This window comes from Ovis canadensis, chromosome 20 (genome assembly GCF_042477335.2).
Source record: "Ovis canadensis isolate MfBH-ARS-UI-01 breed Bighorn chromosome 20, ARS-UI_OviCan_v2, whole genome shotgun sequence".
NCBI classification, from domain to species: domain Eukaryota; kingdom Metazoa; phylum Chordata; class Mammalia; order Artiodactyla; family Bovidae; genus Ovis; species Ovis canadensis.
The window spans coordinates 31,108,435-31,128,626 of NC_091264.1; the positions used below are offsets into that span (position 1 = coordinate 31,108,435).

The following is a 20,192-nucleotide window of genomic DNA, read 5'->3' on the forward strand; positions in this document are numbered from 1 at the left end:
TAATAAGGAGATAATCTACTTCTTTTCCTGTTTCGAGGGGGGCCCCAGCTCTCAGATTCCAGGAAATTGGCAGTAACTGTGTCCATATCTGATGTTACCTTACTTGCAGTTACAGCCTCCTGGCCTCTCAAATAACAGCCCCCTTTAAGGGACGTGGGACACGCTGCCTGGCAGGGCTGGTCCAGGCAAGCAGGCCTTGGTGCCCACATCTGCCACCTAACGTGATGGGTGAACAAGACCCTTTCTAGTGGAAGCTCTGAGTCCCTCAGAGTCCATGCCAGCCTCCCAGAAGTCAGGGGGAAACGGAGGCCAACCCTTGACATTGGGGAACACTTCTAGACCTGTTGTTTTTCTGTGAGTTTTGAGCTAAACTATGGAAGCTCCAAAGGAAGAAAAGAGTTTCAAAAGATCGCACATGCTAGGAAGAAGCCAACCAGAGGGAGAAAGAGCGGAGGCCTCTGGTCGTCGGCCAAAGAAGCCCTCGGAACCACACACGACCAACAAGAGCCTCCGCAAGACTTGAGTGTTCCTCAAGACAAACAAGAAGGCATCATGGAAGCGCAGAGGAACAAACCCCCATTTATTTCTATTCCACTGATGACAGCAGCACGGCCTCTGTCTCTCCCGCCAGTCCTCCTCCTCCCTCCACTCTCCATCTTCTGGACCGGAACCAAGCCTCCCCCCTTCTCTGGATCATGTGCACACAGACTATCTGCCTCTTCATGGGACACTCACAGGAAATTTAAACATTCTCAGAAGGGGTTCTTCTAAGCCCACTTCCCCTGCCCTCCGCCCCACCCCCCACCCAGTTGCTGCGTATTCAGGAAATGCAAACCCAATATAAAGATAACCTGGGCCAAACAGAAGAGGAGACTGGCCCTGTGACCTTGTTGGGCAAATGACTTCCCCTCCCTGCATCTCAGACTCAGCTTCCGCAGAATGAAGAGGCTGGACCTGACGGGCTGCAAGAAGCTCCCACTGCCTGCGACCAGCAAGGGCTCAGCTGGGGGAACCTTCCAGACCCTGCCTGTCTCGGGGACACCCAGCAACCTTGAGGCAGAATACTGAAGCAGTAGGGTTCTCTACCACTGACACCTGATCCTTAAAAACTCTGGCTCCTTGGGTGGGCGGGGAACACTAGCAGTTAGGACACCTGGATGCCTGTCTCAGTTCCGCTGTATTCTGGAAAAGGAAAGTGAGTGAGTCGGGGAGGTTATCACAGCAGACTGACGCTCCAGCTGGAGTGTTTTAATATTTTTTAAATAGAATAATCTAGGGACTTCCCTGGTGGTCCAGTGGTTAAGACTCTGTATTTCCACTGTAGGGGGCATGTGTTTAATCCCTGGTTGGGGAACTAAGATCCCACATGCCATGAGGCACAGCCAAAAGAGGAAAGATACAATAATATAAGTATTAAACAACAGAATAATCTATATGACTAGTATAATAAAGATTATTAGAATAGTTTTAGAACCAAGACCACCCAACAGAGAGGAGAGGATGTCCAGCCTCGCGAGAGGCACTTACAGACTCCATCAAAAACCCACTTCCATTGGCTTTTATGAGGCCACGGCAGCATATGTGTCCTGTGCCTGGGGCGCCTCCTGCCTCTCTACCATAAAAACCTCAGCCCCCAAACTCCTCACATACGCCCGCACATGATGTGTCCCGACTGCCTGGTCTGGAAAGGGTTTCCACACCCACGTCTAGCAAAAACCCTGTTCTGACTGTATGGACTCTGCTGACAAGGAGAAGTCAACCAATGAAGAGTATTTAATCTACCAGTTGAGCTCCCCATGGGCAAGGCCAGTTGGACGGTGTAAGTAATCAATCTTGGCTCACAGCCCTGAATAACTAAAACGGGGGAGGGACAGGAAGCATGAATCATTATCTGGAGAGAGGCTGTTAATAAACTTTGAGGTTTGCAGGCTGGGTGGGGATGGGGTGGGGTTGGTCTGGCTCCTCAGCTAGGTCGAGAACGTCGGTGGACATCTTCCTGGGAGCCAGCCCCCTCCCGAGTGCGGCAACATCAATGCTCAGGGACCTAGCAACCCCCACCGTCCTAGATATCTGAGCCATACTCAGAGAAAGAAGACAAGTAGTTAACTCCAAATAATGTTTTGATCCTCAGAGACTGAATTTTTAAAGTCACCAATCCCTGTTTTACAAAAGTTAGTTGGTAGTCTTTATAGAGAGGCAAAAAGGCAAACGCATATCCATTCAAGACCATCATGGTCACTGGCCATGAGTGATTAAACAGAGGAAACCCGGTGAAACACAATTCCAGGGCTTGTCAGGGAGCTTGATATGCTAATGGATGTGGCTTTCTAAGAGGGGCCACAGAGGCCATCTGTGGGGCTAGAAGCACTGCAGTGGGTCTCACTCGTTCCAGAGAATGCCCATCTCGAAACCTCAGTTTACACTACCTCTACATCCACCATGTACCAGGTTCCTTTTCCAGCCATCTCACCCTTCCTTTCCCCAGGGGCCAGCTCCAATCTTTTCCCTAGCCTTCCCCAGAAAGCCTTCCCTGCCCAGTCGAGGACACATGGCTGTCTCCCTTGAAAACCTACTCTGAATACCTGGCACTTCATCATTGGAAGGCGTTTTTCCCTTTATGCATTTGTTGGTCATAAAGCTTTTTAAATGAACAGACTATTTCTCAGAGTAGTTTTTGGGTCTCAAGCAACTCTCGGCACTTTTCATAACATTTGCCCACTGTACAAACCCCAGAGTTACTACAAATAGCAGGTGTTAAAACACTGTTGCTTGATAGATATTGAATCAGGAAGTGACACAAATCTAAGCGTAATATAAAGTCACTGACTTATGAAAAGGGAGTGTGAAATAAAAAGTAGTCATGTAAGCTGTAAGGATGGATGTAAAATGAACAGTGAAGACTACCCATCCTGCCCCTTCTGGACAGGTGTCTAGCAGGGTGGGTGTGCCATCCACTGCCTGAGGGACTGCGACTCCACAAGGGAAAACTCCCCAGCAAGTGGTGTCACGAGACTCCAGCCCCCTCATGGTTCCACGACAGAGAAAACAACTTGGAGGGAGGGCCAAGATGCTGGGGTGTTTCGTCTCTAGAAATGACCATTTCTAGAACCCATGGTTTACAGCTGATGCAAACACTGGCCAGACCAATGTGTTTTGTCTTCCCTCAGATTATCATTATTATTATTTTTAAATACCCTGGTGAGGCTGGGAATCCTACATTGACCCTAGAGTTCTGCCTCCATTTCCATCCCATTCCATAAACCAACTCTGCCAACATGAGAGCACCACTGAACGAAAGCGTGAGCCCTGAAGGGGCTCTTCTCAGTCACCACGATATTGACTACCATGCACTGAGTGCCTGTGATACGCTGCAAGCTCTTGTTATGAGCTCTGCGTACACACGCCATCTCATTTAGTCCTTGAACCGCTCTGTCTGTGGTCCCCACGTTGCAGACGGAGAAACTGAAGCGCTGAGAGGTGAAGCTAGGGTGTGGCAGAGCTGGGTTCAAGCCCATGTAGTCTAAGCACCCTGCTCTGTGGTCTCCCCTCTGCTGAAAGGCACACAAAGAGAAGACAGGAAAACTGACAGCAGGAAGGATGGGGCTGGGGGGGCGGTGGAAGAGAGGCCCAGGGGAGGGAAGACCCCAGAAAGAGAGAGAGCACGCGAAGGAGAGGAAGCCGGGGTCCAGGCGGGGTACACGCGGGATCTGGCTGTGGGTCTAGGAGGCCTTTGCCAAGTGGGAACGAGGCAGGAAGGCTGCTGGTGGCCACGGGAGAAACACGCCACCAAAAATGCATAAGCCATTTCCTCTCTCGAGGAAGATAAACAATAGATTCATAAACAAATTTTGCAAAGCTGCTCAGCTATTTAAAGCATTCTGGTAGGAACTTGCATCCTTTGAGAGCATAAAGCTAATCCTGACAAATGGTCAACAGTTATTTTGGGGAGAGAAAAGGTAGGAAAGCAGGGTGGGTAGGGATAGTGGGGTGGGGAGGGATATACTCCTTCCGAGTCCCTCACCAGCTAGCCCCGTGTGCCTGCAGCCAGTTACATGTCCTTTCTGAGCCTTCTGCGAACAAGGAATAGCAATTCTTGCCCCACAGGCTATAGTGGAGAAGAAAGCAGACCTCCCAGCAATATGGCCCACCAGATACCCTACTTGACCTTCCCAACTGAAACAACTAATGTACTATTTAAAATTTAAAATATAAAAATTATAAACATACTACTGAACTGGTAGAAATGGAAGGATTCTTCAAAGACCAAAACCAAAAGCAGGAATCTTGGGATGTAGGAGAACAGCAAAGCTGGCTTTTGTCCTGTGGGTTCCTGCCACAGCCTATGGATTCTAAGTTTCCCATAAGAACTGTGCATGGCTCAGGAAACAGGAGAAATATCTCAGTTCCTACATAAAACTGGGACTCCAAAAGGCTCCCACTTCTAGTGAATAAGAAATAGACCCACAACCCAAAAGGAGACCACGAGGAAACCTGACCTTGGGCTGGGTAGAAATCTGAACTCATAAGCTGGACCTCACACAGGTTTGCAGTCTGAATTCAAGTTCTGGGTAGAAAATGAATTTAAAGTGATTTTTTATTTGGGAGTGCCCCGAGACAACCAGCAGAAGTTAATGAAAAACCTGTCTGGAAAAATCAGCTACAACCCATCCCTCAAATACTTCTCAAAGGTAAATATCTAAGGAAAATGAAGAGCTCAGAGAAACTAACAGCAACAAGGCAACATGGCAGCAGAACCAGAGCTGCAAAGAGTTCAGACTCTGCAATGACCAGACATGAAATTCTACAATGTCTAAATAGGAACTCCAGCGTAGTCAAGAAGGAAAGAAGTTTGTAAATATAAGCAAGGAGTGAGAGGTCATAAACTCACCAGGCAGATTTAAAAAAGGGTGGACCTGGTGACTTCCCTGGTGGTCCACTGGTTAAGAACCTGCCTTCCAATGCAGGGGACATGAGTTTGATCCCCGGTCAGGGAATGAAGATGCCACATGCTTTAGGACAGCTAAGCCCATGAGCCACAACTACTGAACCTGTGCACCACAACTAGAGGGAAGCCCATGTGCCACAACGAAGACCTGATACAGCCAAATAAATAAACACTTGAAAGATAACGGACCAGAACGAATAGCAGTGATGTGTATGGATTCAGTGTATGGATTAAAGAGCATTTGAGATACAGAATAAATCAAACGGAAGACACGTCTGAAGACATTATTCAGAGTTCAGCACAGAGGGACAAAGAGGTAAAAAGCATGGAATAGAGGCTGAGAGATACAGAGAACAGAATGAGAAAGTCCACCATATGCCTAACTGGCATTCCAAACAGAAGTATCAGAGAGAATGGAAAAGAGGCAGTATTCAAAGAATGAAGAGTGAGAATTTTCCAGAACTGTTGAAAGTCACCCATCTTTAGCATTAGGAATCTCAACAAAACCCAGAATAAAGACAGAGAAACTGACACCTAATTACATAAGAAAGAAGTAGCAGAACACCAAAGACAACAGCAACATTTTTAACATCTTTAACGAGAGAGAAATGCCAGGCCACTTATAAAGGAACAGGAATTAGACTGACAGCAAACTTCTCAGTAACACTGAGAGCCAGAGGCAGTTGAATAATGGTTCCAGTGACAGAAGAGGATATATTCCAATAAAGTTACCTCTCAAAACTGAGAACAAAATAAAGACAGTTTCAAGTCAACAAAAACCAAGCCAAAATAAAACAAAAACAACTTGAAAGTTTACTACCATAGAGTCTCACTAAAAGATAACGCAAATGGATTTATTTTAGGCAGAAGGAAAATGATCTCATGAAAGAATTGTGAGAAAAGAATATGAATAAATCTATACAAACACATATTGTATAAAATAATGATGTCTAACTTGTAGGGGGGAAAATAGAATAGAAAGAAAACACAGGATAACAATTGTACATAAGTCGGAAGAAGCGGTGGTTAGAATTAAACCAGTTTATGATTCTTGAATTTTGGGGCAGGAAGGTAAAGACATTGTTTCATTTTATACTTTGTTAAGTATGCCTATTAAAATAGATGGGATAAACATTGAAAGAACAGACACAGAGCATATAACTTCCAAAGAAGAAGACAGAAAATGGAATGAGGAAGGAAAAAATCTCAATTAAAAAGAAACCGTGGAAAAAAATGGAAGTATATAAAGATGGTGGAAATGAATCTCTATTCATCAGTTAGATATACCTGTTCTAAGTATCTATGTGTCAAACAGCTCTGCCCTAAAGTATACAAAGCAGATTTTTTGGCAGTACAAGGAGAAATGGACAAATCCAACAGGAGATTTTTAACAGGTCTCTCAATAATTGAAAGACAGATAAAAACAGAAAAGGACATAATATACATAATTTGAATAGCACAGTGAACTATATTATTTTAATGATCACATATAGAAAACTACTAAATATGTAATAATTGGAGAGTACGTTTTCAAGCACTCACGAAACATTTAAGAAAAAATTTGAAAACATAAAATATTTAAAAAGAGCATATAGAAATGGTTCAGTGCTCATTTCAAAATCTTTCCAAGGATCTACACCTGTTTTGTCTTAAAAAGACAAAGACCCTGTCTTTTTTGTTCACTGAAGTAACCTAGATAGCATACTAAAAAGCAGAGACATTACTTTGCCAACAAAGGTCTGTCTAGTCAAGGCTATGGTTTTTCCAGTAGTCATGTATGGATGTGAGAGTAGGACTGTGAAGAAGGCTGAGTGCTGAAGAATTGATGCTTTTGAACTGTGGTGTTGGAGAAGACTCTTGAGAGTCCCTTGGACTGCAAGGAGATCCAACCAGTCCATTCTGAAGGAGATCAGCCCTGGGATTTCTTTGGAAGGAATGATGCTAAAGCTGAAGCTCCAGCACTTCGGCCACCTCATGCGAAGAGTTGACTCATTGGAAAAGACTCTGATGCTGGGAGGGATTGGGGGCAGGAGGAGAAGGGGACGACAGAGGATGAGGTGGCTGGATGGCATCACGGACTCGATGGACGTGAGTCTGAGTGAACTCTGGGAGTTGGTGATGGACAGGGAGGCCTGGTGTGCTGCGATTCATGGGGTCGCAAAGAGTCAGACACGACTGAGCGACTGAACTAAACTGATGTATCTGCAGGGTCTAGTACAGTGACTGTCACAAAGGGGGAACTTAGTATGTCCTGAAGAATGAATGGTGAATGGAGTCTGTGTTGAGGAAGATACAGGTCAGGTGGGCAACTGGCAGGACCAAACTTGAGGAGATTAAGACCCTTCCAGCATGGAGGGGACAAGAGAACCAGGTTAGTGGCACCCGTCTCCACAGAGAATTTCCTCTTTAAGAAAAGCAGGGTCATGACAGTCCTCATCAAATTCAAAGAGGCTCCTGTGGAAGAGTCTTTGAAAGCCCAGTCTTTGTGGCTCCACGTGGCAGAGCAGAGGAGAAAAGACAGAAACTGCTGAGAGGAAGCATTTGTACCAACATTAGTAGGAATTTTCTAACAATTCACTGCTCAACACTGGCCAAGAATTGACCTGGTTGATCCTTTGAAGGCCTCTTACAACCCTGCGTGGGAAAGGAGACTCTGTTTAGGGCATTCTGTGAGTCCCAGGCCATCCACCCAATTCTATCCTATTCCAGAGATTCCTTCACCCCCAGAGTCCCGGATGCTGTTTTTGATTAGTCACTTAGTCATATCCCACTCCTATGATCCCATAGGCTGTAGCCACCAGGCGCCTCTGTCCATGGGATTTCCCAGGCAAGAGTCCTAGAGTGGGTTGCCATGCTCCCCTCCAGGGGATCTTCCTGACCCAGGGATCGAACTTGAGTCTCCTCAGTTAGCAGGCAGATTCTTTACCACGGAGCCACCAGGGAAGCCCAATATACCTGATCCCTAAAAGACCTGTCCAAGGTCCCAGATTCAGAAGGTGGTGGAGGAATAATGACAGCTTCAGTCCCCAGAAACTCAATTCCATGTCCTTTCTGCTTCATCACTGGCTTCTCCAATAACCGAAGCAAAGACATTTTGCCCCGTTAGGCTGACATGCACCTTTTCAGGCTACCCATATCCCAGTGAACACTATTTTTCCAGTACATGGCAAATGATTATAAAATCATAGCACATTAGTTCAAATGAAAAATGCCCACCCCTTCCAGGAGAAGGGGAACAAGCTTACCTTGACTTCTGCAGCAGCTGGTTGAGATGGGGGCCTGGCTCTGGGGGCTTCTCCTGTGGCCGGCCAGTCATGCTGCTCTCATGCTGCTGGGCAGGTGGGGAGAGGAGGCCTGGTTCTGTGGGAAAAAGAGAAGAGCAAGTCACTCCATCGCTTGCTCCCAGCTCTCCATCACCAGCGTGCCGAGGACACTATCCAGAAGCCGAGGGAGCTCACCCACTTTCATGTCACTAGGGAGCAGACATGCATGGGATGGATGTTTCCCACGCCCTCCAGTGTGCCAGGCAGGGATCTAAGGAACGAGGCTACAAAGATGAATTAGACGCAGTCCCTGCTCTCAAGCAACAACAGCTTAGCAAGACACAGAGAGACAAACATGCATTTCATTACAAGATAATTTGGTAAGTGCTGCGATTTCCCCAAATTCACTCAACAGCCTACCTGTCCCACAGGGAGCAGAGACAACTTACAAGCGCTACAGTACAGGGCTTCTCAAAGCTATTTGTGATGAAAGACCAGTTCTTTGTTTTAATTTCCAATCCATCACAGACAAATACTTATAAGGGAAGGGGTAGAAAAATGAAGTGACAAAGATATTCATACAAAGTACAAGCCTTCTTCTAATGATTCAACAGCTTACTTCGTCAAATCGGCATGGAAGCATCTCAGGGCTTACTCTCAATTTCTATACTGATCTGGTCAACAGTTTGCAGACCAGCACCATCCCACACACTGCGGCTGAGAAACACCACTATAGGAAACGTTTACACAAACTGCGACTTTCCTAAGATGGCTGGCTGAGTTCTTGGTTGAGAGAGAGTGGCTAGAAATAAAAAGATGTCGAACTCACCCTCTAGACTACAGTTCCGATTGCTCAGAGAGTCTCTCTCCAAGAAACAAGAGATATGGCATAGATGTTGGGAAAGTGTGGCGTTGGGGTGTTAGTTCAGAGGTGGTGGCACCAACTCACTGGGTTCATGGGAACCTAGTCAGAAGTTGTGCCTGGAGCCCTGTCCTGCTCTACCTTGAACTTTTAAGCGTAACTATGGCAACCCCAGCCGAAGTGACTGCCCAGAATGCGAAGAACAAAGTGTCATCTATTAAAATGGACTGAGACGTTTCAGAAAATAAATCATTTCCAAAATGTCAAGAGGGCTGCTGCTGCTCATTCCTACTATTTAATGCTATAAAAATGATTTTTTTTTAATTGAGAAATCTTTTGTCTGTGACAGCCAGCTCCCAAAAAAGCCTTTAAATGCCTATTGCCTTAATACTTGAGGGAGAGATTACAAGTCATTTTCCCCCATTTGAATGCTTAAGAGAAAGTGCTCATTCCTCTAAACTTGCAGCTTTTAAGTAGTTCTTATTTTAAACTTTAGAAGAAGATCTCTCTGCAGAAGAAAAACTTCCCTTTTCAAAGTCTTTTTTTTTTTTAATGCATATACATATATGCTCTCACTCCCTGCTTCAAATGCTAAATCATCTGCAATTTGGGAGTTTGTTGCTCATGAAATTCTAGCGATAAGCACATCATAAACATTCCTATAGCAAGAGAATGCTTTTGAAGTGACGTCTGTGATGCTATAAAGATCGTCTATCATTATCTCTGAACGTTGGCGAAGAGAAGGTTATGGGAATAACTATTTATGTATAAATAAGTCCACAGAGTAACTGGCAACTTCCACAGCAGACCTTACCAAGAAGCTAAACCAGAGCATGAGCTGGGAAGCAGGGATGGACCCCGCTCAGGTTCCATGAAGAAGTGTGCCATCCTTATTCTCAACATGGGAAAATAACTCTCCAAGCTCCCCCACAGGAGCAGAAGCCCTTGGATCCAGTCTCAAAGGCAAGATTAGCTTAAACAACCACACCACCCACTTTTATATATCAGGTGCTGGGTCACATTCTAATGGTCTCAAAATGCATTCTTCTTCAAAGAGACACAAGGGAGACATATAAACAGGCGATCCCAATCTCCCTTGCCTGTAAGAAGAGTATATTGGCTGGAATTAAAGGAAAGGAAAGGAAGTTAACAAGCTCCGTCCATCTGTCCAGCCATCCAGTGGTCCATCCATTGCTGACTGAGTGGCTGGTACAGAGCAGGGAAGTACAAAGCACTAGGCATACAACAGTTGAGACTGATGTCGTCCCTGGCTTCATGGAACTTATCCTCTAGTGGAGGAACCAACGTCAAAACATCAGAAATAACTATAACAGCAGTGTGCTCTGAAGAAAGCATGACGACTGTCCTAACAGTATACATCAGAAGCAGATCTAGCATGGGAAAGGGTCAGCGGCGCATTTGCAAAGAATTAATCTTTAATCTGAGCCCTAAGAATGAATTAGTGAAGCAAAATAGGGAAAGCAGGAGGGAAAAGATAGAAAGAAAAGGTGCTGTAGGCAGGATGAACAGTCTGTGCCAAGATCCTGTGACAGAAAGAGCATGGCATGTTCTAGCTATGAAAAGAGGCTCTTAATAGGGATCAAATTGGTTCTTGACCTCACTCCACGCTTCCACTGCTGTGGTTTTCAGGGCATGCATTACGGATGTGCAGGTTTTTGCAAAAGTGCCCAAGAAATTACCTGGGGCAAGCCAGGAGAAGAAAGATAGATGTGTGTCTGCTAATTTTCCTTCTTCCTAAGCTGGCACAAGATATCCAACACAGGGGCCACCATGCCCATCCTCTCAACTTGCAACAAGTTTTGGGATTCATCTATTTTTCTCTTCAACAGTGGTAACTTGGCCAAATCCAATTTGACCACTGGTGAAAATTAGCTGGTCAGTGCTGACATAGGCAGATAGTGGGTGTGGGTTTTGGGTTGTGAATGAGCATTCTAAGCCACGTGGTGAATGCTACTTTACGGAAGGTCACTTTCACGCAGAGAGCATGAGCTTTGGGGCCAAGCAGTTCAGTTCAGTTGCTCAGTAGTGTCCAACTCTTTGCCGACCCCATGGCCTGTAGTCCATGGAATTCTCCAGGTTGAATACTGGAGTGGGTAGCCTTTCCCTTCTCCAGGGGATCTTCCCAACCCAGGGATCGAACCCAGGACTCCTGCATTGCAGGCAGATTCTTTACCAGCTGAGCCACCAGGGAAGCCCAAGAATACTGGAGTGGGTAGGCTATCCCTTCTCCAGCGGATCTTCCTGACCCAAGAATCAAACGGGGTCTTCTGCAATGCAGGCGGATTCTTTACCAGCTGAACTATCAGGGAAGCCCGGGGCCAAGCAGACCTGTGTTCAAATCTGGCCCCGCCCCTCACTGGCTTGAACCTTCCACAAAATGGAGTTAGCAGTGCCTTCTTTGCTGGGAGATCAGCAAGAGCGTAGGTCTCTCACTGAGCACATTTCCCGGTTCCCAACCGGCCCTGGATAAGTGGCAGCATTACTATCATACACCAGTGAGTGAAGACAGTTCAGCTCATCTCTCAGCATGGAAATCAACAGGAAGCCACGACACCATTTCCCAGGTGGTATGGGGGCTAAAAAGCAGACATTATTTTGCCAACAAAGGTCCGTATAGTCAAAGCTATGGTTCTTCCAGTAGTCATGTATGGATGTGAGTAGTAGGAGATCAATCGCAGTCGTCTCTGACTCTTTGCGACCCATGGACTGCAGCACACCAGGCTTCCCTGTCCATTACCAACTCCCAGAGCTTGCTCAAGCTCATGTCCATCGAGTCGGGGATGCCATCCAACCATCTCATCCTCTATCATCCACTTCTCCTCCTGCCTTCAATCTTTTCCAGCATTGGGGTCTTTTCCAATGAGTTACTTCCTCATACCAGGTGGCCAAAGTACTGGAGCTGCAGTTTCAGCATCAGTCCTTCCAATGAATATTCAGGACTGATTTCCTTTAGAATTGACTGGTTTGATCTCCTTGCAGTTCAAGGGGCACTCAGGTTTTTTCCAACACCACAGTTCAAAAGCATCAGTTCTTCGGTGCTCAGCTTTCTTTGTGGTCCAACTCTCGCATCCATACATGACTAGAGGGAAACCCATAGCTTTGACTATATGGACCTTTGTCAACAAAGTAATGTCTCTGCTTTTTAATATGCTGTCTAGGTTGGTCATAGCTTTTCTTCCAAAAAGCAAGCATCTTTTAATTTCATGGCTGCACTCACCATCTGCAGTGATTTTGGAGTTGGGCCATAAAGAAGACTGAGCACTGAGAACTGATGCTTTCAAACTGTGGAGCCCCTTGGAGTGCAAAGAGATCAAACCAGTTAATCCTAAAGCAAATCAACTTTGAATATTCATAGAAGGATTGTTGCTGAAGCTGAAGCTCCAATACTTTGGCCACCTGATGCGAAGAGCTGACTCACTGGAAAAGATCCTGATGCTGGGAAAGACTGAAGGCCAAGGAAAAGAGGGTGGCAGAGGACGAGATGTTTAGATAGCATCACTGACGCAGTGGATGTGAATCTGAGCAAACTCTGGAAGATACTGAAGGACAGGGAAAGCTGGTAGGCTGCAGTCCACGGCATCGCAGACACTCAGACACACGACTTAGCGACTCAACAACAATAACAACAGTGGGGGCTTCAGGGCAGCTTTGCAAGAGTGCAAGATTCCCAATGACTCAGTTTCTTGTGCCCTCTGGGTTCCCTACCACTATGCTCAGAGTTCCCAGAGGGCAGTCCCACCATACCAAGGCTGACCATCACTGAGTCACAGCTCGTCGGTCCCAGGTCCACCTTCTCTGGATGGGACTTACAGAGGGCTCCACCCAGGGCGCTGAGGGCCAGCAGCCAGAGGACCTGGATTCCAGTTCCAGCTCCACCACTCCTGGCTGGGGTTCCCTCTGACAAACAGCCGAGTTCCAGAAGGTAGAGGAGATGGAACAACTACCACATCCTGAAGGTCTGGACACAGGGCAGGCCTGGTGCTGGGCCTTCCCAGATGTGCCCAAATCCTGAAAACACTCCTGCGGGATCACTGCTGTACCACCAGGTCACAGGTGAGGAGATGGAGGCCTGCTGGTTGATCCCAGAGTTGTCTCAGACCTGAGTGTTGGAGCCAGAATGGGAAGCTGGGAAGCCCTTCCTCTTTAGCACTGTACCACCTTCAGTTCAGTTCAGTCGCTCAGTCGTGTCCGACTCTTTGCAACCCCATGAACCGCAGGCCTCCCTGTCTATTACCACCTCCTGGAGTCTACCCAAACTCATGTCCATAGAGTCGGTGATGCCGTCCAACCATCTCATCCTCTGTTGTCCCCTTCTCCTCCTGCCTTCAATCTTTGCAACAACAGGAATGGAAATCTTAGCTCCTTCCCACACGACCAATGAGCGTGCAGCCAAGGAAGGCTCTGTGACTTTCCAGGGACCAACAGGCAGCCAGCCGTCAAGCAAGGCCAGACTATTCCCCTTGCCCTCACACAGCTGTCAGGGCCTCAACTCTCCTTCTGCACACAGTGGTGACCAACATTGCCTTACTGACCATTCTGCTGTTAGAGTGATGGAGAGAATGAAGATTTAAGAGGGGAAAATCTAATACGAGACATGAATACTTTAAATGGCTATCAAGAGGCTCAAACCAAAGAGGAAGGGTCCCCATCGGCCACAGAGCAGTTGAAAAGAACTGCTCCCATCCCCCTGGGCCAGGAGCAGGGTACAGCCGGGAGAAGGGAGAGGACAGAGGAGGTAACTGTGGAGCTTCTGAAAAGGGAAGCAGGGCCCAAGGAAGTGTAAAGAATTCCCTCCATGCCACCCACAAGAAATCAGAAATTGGCACAGATTTTTAAAAGAGGAGACCAGGAGGCGGGAGGAGAAAGAAACTGAGGAGGAAAAGGAGGAATTCAATCTGTAGATTTAATATAAGAACATCTAAGAAACAGGGTGGAGAGTAATCAATGTAGTGAGAAATCCTAGACTCCAGTCACTTGAGGGCCATCCATCCTGTCAATGAGTTCTCCCGCATAGAGATGATGGCAACATTGTAGAAGATCTAATTTTCAAGGGAGACACATCTCATCCACAGCCAGGGAGGCCTAGAAGCTTCTCTGATGCAGTGAAAATTCCCATTCTCTTTCCAGACAGCTCTCCTCCTCTGCTGATGCCTCACTCCTACCTCCATGGAGTTGAGGAAAGAATAATTCACAGGACTAGATGAGGGGGTTCCTGCCCAGACCATTATGAGAGACATGTGGCCACTTTATCAGGCCTTCATGCTCTTGATTATTCCAGAACACAGAAGCTGGACCATATAGCAGCTCAAACACTGAGCGTGTATCAGAGGACTCACAGTAGATCAACAATGGATGGCAGACCTCCGTCCACTCTCCAACCTCCTCAGGACTCCTATCCCCTTGCTCACAACTCCATCCAGCTTGTCTTTCAGGTTTTCATATACTCCAAGCTCTTTCCTACCCCAGGGCCTTTGCACATGCTGGTCCATTTCAACAGGATGCTCTTCTCCTAGCTCCCCACTCATTAATGTCTAGTTAGTTTTCAGAGTACAGCTTCAGTGAGACGTCTTTGACTCTCCAGAAAAGCAAGTGTTGTAATAGCACTTATCACAGTTGCAATTAATTAATTATGTGGTTAAGGAATGGGCCTTGCCAATCAAGACAGTAATCTCTCCGAGGGCATGGGCAAGCGTCTGCTTTTTGCACCATCATGTCCCATGGGTGAGCACAACAGTTTTCAGTCCTGTCTGCACATCAAAACCACCTGAGGGAGCTTTAAAAAACACAAATACTTGGGTTTCACCAAAACCTATTAGACAACAGTGCTTCAAGTTTGCCAGAAGGTGGTAACATGTGGCCGAGGCTGAGAACTGCTGATCTAAGGAGGCCATGGGTGCTGGACCTCTGCCCTAGAGCCGTCTTGAAGTGGCCCAGGGAGTAACAGTAGGACCTTGCTCCCTTTCCTTGTGGATAAATGTATCGTTTAAAGGTTGTTTTCCACTGCAGAGATTAAATTTGAGGAAATTCCGGAAGAGGGAAACAAAATCCTCATTGTTAGAGAGGAATACTATTGCTTTCACAAAGCACTCCTGCTGCAGCCCCCGCCCCGACACGCCTCTGCCCACTAACCCCAGTTTATCACCTTCATCCTCAGAGCCACGGGATTAACCTGACATGTTCCTAAGATACACTTAACTCTCTGGGGTGATACCCACTAATTTTAAAAATCAAGTCAGGTCCAGCTATACATGGCAGTAGAAGGCAAAACTTCACAGGACATTTTATTAAAACAGAAGAATTCAAAGCCAGTTCGTGCCAGGACAGGCCCTCTAGGCCAAGCCCCAAGCTGCAGGTTGAGGTGCTTTGCTGGAACTCGCCCATGGGGCACAAGGGTGGGGGGACCTTACCCGGGGTGCGGGCGGGCCATCTGCACTGATCTGGCCTTTCCAGGGCAAGGTGAGAGCAAGTCACCCCTATTCACTCAGCTCCCCTTACTAAAGAGGAAAGAGTAAATGCTACGTGCTAAATGTTCTATGCTTCCCCCCTTCCCAAATACTTACGTTGAAATCTTAACCCTCAAATTGGTTAAGATTGGTAGGTGGGGGCTCTGGGAGGTGTTTAGGTCACGAAGGTGGGTGGGGGTCTCACGAATGGGATTAGTGCCCTTATCGAAGAGCCCCCACAAGCTCCCTCATTCCTCCTGCCACATGAGGACGTGGCAAGAAGGCACGGGCAATGCACAAGGCAGTGGGCCCTCATAGAAAGTGGCCATGCTGGCTCCTTGATCTTGGGCTTCCAGCCTCCAGAATTGTGTGACATAAACCTCTGCTGTTTATAAGCCACTCTCTGCGGTATTTTGTGGCAGCCCAAATGGACTAAGACAGTAAGATGAGTGAAAAAAATCCAACCTCTTAATCACACACACAGGAACAATGCCCATTCTCTGCTAGGTTTCACCAGCCCAGCAAAAGCACTGTTTGCCCAAGTCCCACATCCCACGGCCCTTGAGAACTGAACCATCACTTAACCCACTGTAGCACGTGCTCTCCTGAACATGGCTCAAGTGCCCAGAGGGACCACCTGGAGAAGTTAAGAACAAAGCTTCACTTTGTACTCACTAGGTTGGCAACAACAACAAGTGTCAGTGAGGATATGGAGAAACTGGAACCCTTCTGCATTTCTGGCAGGAATGGTGCAAGCTGCCCTAGAAAATAGTGCAGCTTAAAACTTTAAAACCTTAAACACAGAGTTACCCATGACCCCTAGGAGCAGTAATTCTGCTCCTAGGTATAAACCCCAAAGAGCTGAAAACAAGTACTCAAACAAAAACTCATTCACGAATGTTCAAAGCAGCTCTGTTCTGTTCACAACAGCCATAAAAACGGAAATGACCTAAATGCTCCATCAACTGACTAACAGATAAATCTGGTACCTACATACAATGGAATATTATCCAGCCATCAAAAGAATGAAGTTCTGATAACATGCTCCAACATGAATGACTTGAAAACATTAAGTGAAAAGAGACACAAAAGATCACATATTGAATGGTTCCTTTTATCTGAAATACCCACCGGTGAGTCCATGGAGACAGAAAGCAGACCAGTGGTTGCCAGGGGCTGGGGTTGGGGGATGAACGAGGGGTGGCTGCTTAAGGGGTATGGGGTTATCTTGTCGGGTGATGAAAATGCTCTGGAACCAGACAGAGGTGATGGCTGCACAACAGTGAGAATGCACGAAACGCCACTGACCCCTATCCTTTAAAAGGGTCAATGGTTAATTTTATGCTATGTGAATTTTACCTCGATTAAAAACAACAATAAACTAAGCTTCCAGGGCCCCACCACGAGAGGCTCTGACTCAGCAGCTGCGGGCTGGGCCCAGGGACCTGCTTTTCCAAAGAACATCTGAGTGCTTCTGATGGGGGTGGGGGTGGGGGTTGTCTCAGGCATGGCCGGAACGTCAGGGCTGATGTGTGTAAATTGTGCCTTTTCTTAAAAAAAATGTTTTAAATTTTATACTGGAGTAGAGCCAATTAACAATGTTGTGATAGTTTCAGGCAGACAACAGAGGGACTCAGCCATACATATACATGTATCCATTTTTCCCCAAACTCCCCTCCTATCTAGGCTGCCACATAACATTGAGCAGAGTTCTCTGTGCTATAGTAGGTCCTTGTAAGTTACCCATTTTAAATATAGCAGCGTGTATATGTCGATCCCAAACTCCCTAACCATCCCTTACCCCCATCCTTCCCACCTGGCAAGCATAAGTTCTTCTCTAAGGTCGTGAGTCTGTTTCTATTCTATAAATAAGTTCATTTGTATCTTTTCTTTTTAGATTCCACACATAAGGGATGTCATTGGATATTTCTCCTCTGTCTGACTACCTTCACTGGGTATAACACTCTCTAGGTCCAAATGATGCCTTTTCTTTAGATGGATCAGTAATACCTGCTGTTATTTCCCAAGGGTCCAGTATGGACCAGGCAGACACTGGGGTTGGTGCTTTCAAGTAGAGTATCTCAGAATCACACTGCAAGGTGGGAATGGTCACTGTTTCATTTTATAGATGAGGAAACAGAGGCTCAGAGAAGTTAAGTAAGTTGTCCAGGGCGCAGAGCTGAGTAACAGCAGATTCACACTAATATCTGTCTGATAGACTATATTTCCCCCATCACTTAAACTATACCACTGTGTCTTTTAACAACCCCTTCCAGGTGGCAGACATGCATTTCTGTGTTTATATACTCTTCAGGTTAGAGACTTAGTTCATCTTACTAAAACTGTGGTTGGCATCTCCTGGGAATTTACTAGAAATGCAGACTCTCAGTCCTCACCCCAGCTTTGCTGAATCAGACTCTGCTCTCCCCAGATGACTCGTGTGACACTAAAGTGTGAGCCACACAGGTTTCTCTAGAGCTGTGCTATCCAGGATGGTAGCCACTAGCCTACTGAAGTGGTTACTGAAATGAAAATTAACTAAAATGAAATAAACTTTAAAAACTCAGAACTTTGGTTGCACCAGCCACATTTGAAGTGCTCCATGGCTGCCTGTGGCCGGTGGTTACCTCTGGGCAGCCCCAGAATAGAATGTCTCCCTCAGTGCTGCACTGAGCAGGGTATCCTCTGGGCTGGATAATTCCTTCTTGGGGGCGGGGCTTCCAGCACATGGTAGACTAGTAGTTTGCAACCCGGGAAGATTTTGCCCCTCAAGGGAATGGCAATGTCTGCAGACATTAATTGGTTTTCAAAGCTGGCCGTTCTACTGGCAACATACGGGCAGAGGCCAGGGATGCTCTTAAATATTCTACATCCTATAGGACAGCACAACAAAGCATCATCCGGTCCAGAGTGTCAGTAGTGTCAAGGTGAGAAACCTCACTCTAGAGTAATCAAAAATATGTGCTCGGCACTGCCTGGTGGTCCATTGGTTAAGAATCCGCCTGCCAATGCAGGGGACACAGGTTTGGTCCCCAGTCCAGGAAGATCCCACATGCCTTGGGGCAACCAAGCCTGCGCACAACAACTATGGTGCCTGGGCTCTAGAGCCTGGGCACAGCAACGAAGCACCAGTGCGGCCAAAACTAAATAAATTATTAAAAAAAAAAAAAAAGCATGGCCATTCTCAGTAAAACTGGAGGCAGGAGACTCACGACACCAAAGCGTTCGCCCCCCTCCTTTGCCAAATTCAGAATCCGAGAAGAGTATCTATTTTCTCCAAGAATGCAGAGTAAAGAGTCCTACTTTCCAGAATAATCGACGAACTCGTTACTAAAACGAAATCCCTGTACTTCAAATCCCAAGAGTTGGGAAAGGAAGACACTCATCTTTGATGTCTGGAATGCCTGATAAATTCCACAAGAAAGCGCAATCTGTCTATTTGCCAGGTGTAGACATAGCATTCATTCACTTGTTTATATCCACTTATTTACATAAAGGTATTTTCTGATCACCCATCAAGTGTCAGGTACTTTTCCAGTGCTAGAAGCAGAGCAGCCAATAAAATGAACCAGGCCCTTGCCCTTGCAGAGCTGGCATTCTAGTGGAGGAACCTAACAGGACCCAAGTAAACAAACACACCAGCAGTAAAACGGATGTGATCAGTGCTTCGAAGGCGAGGGGGGCAGAGGAGTGATGGGGATGGGTATCTGAGGTCATCTATCTGAAGTGCCCAGGGCACCTGAAAAGGTGACATCTGACAGAGATCTGAATGAACTGAGACTGTACCCGGTAATTCAAGACGGGATGAGAGTTCTAGGCACAGGGAACAGCAGCTCCTGAGTCCCTTGGTGAAATGAACTTGTTGGAGCCAGAAAAGTTTGGCTGGTGAAGTCAGCGAGGCAGGCGGGAGCCAGGACATGAGGCTAGGAGCCCACTGGACCTCTCTGAGCACAGGCGAGGTGGGGCTTGATTAGTTTTTCACATAGCGAATACACTATAGGAGAATAAGAGTGGAAGAGACCAGACCTGTGGTCTATTTGCCTGCTACAGGCTTCCAGGCAAGAGGTGGTGATGACTTATTATTAGTTAATTGATCAATGAAAGGTGGCATTAGCGGTAAAGAACCTGCCTGCCAATGCAGGAGACACAAGAGACTCAGGTTTTATCCCTGGGTCGAGAAGATACCCTGGAGTAGGAAATGATAACCCATTTCAGTATTCTTGCCTGTAAAATTTCATGGACAGAGGAGCCCAACGGGCTACAGTCCACGGGGTTGCAGAGCCAGACGCAACGGAGCAACTGAGCACATACAATTAATGAAATCATTAATATTAACGCTAGCTCTCTACTTGGCTGATGCTATTAATACTCTATCTCAGATATGACAGCATCACGTTCAAGCTACATCTGTGAGAGGCATTCTGAGTTCCAAATGATCAACTAGAAACCCTTTCCATTCACCAGGGTTTTCAGTTGGGGATTGTGTGACCTGGGAGAAGACAATAAGAAAGGGACTTGGGAGCTAGGGCATATTAGCAGGAGGAAAAGAGGGTGTATTCCCCAATCAGTCCCTTTCTCCAGAACCATCAGAGCAGAGGTGACTGAGAGGGGCCTTCACATCCTAATTCTTCTGAGGGTTGTTGGGTAGCAGGTGGTTG

General features: G+C 46.6%; 1 protein-coding gene across 12 annotated transcripts in view; it reads right to left on the bottom strand.

The window, feature by feature from the left end:
• TRERF1 (transcriptional regulating factor 1) overlaps window positions 1-20,192 on the bottom strand; it is a 205,030-nt gene that overhangs the window by 55,087 nt on the left and 129,751 nt on the right. For all 12 annotated transcript variants that reach the window (XM_069564461.1, XM_069564459.1, XM_069564458.1 and 9 more), the window contains one exon: window positions 8,191-8,305. The gene's annotated coding sequence lies outside the window, so the exon portion shown is untranslated. The remainder of the gene's footprint in view (window positions 1-8,190; window positions 8,306-20,192) is intronic.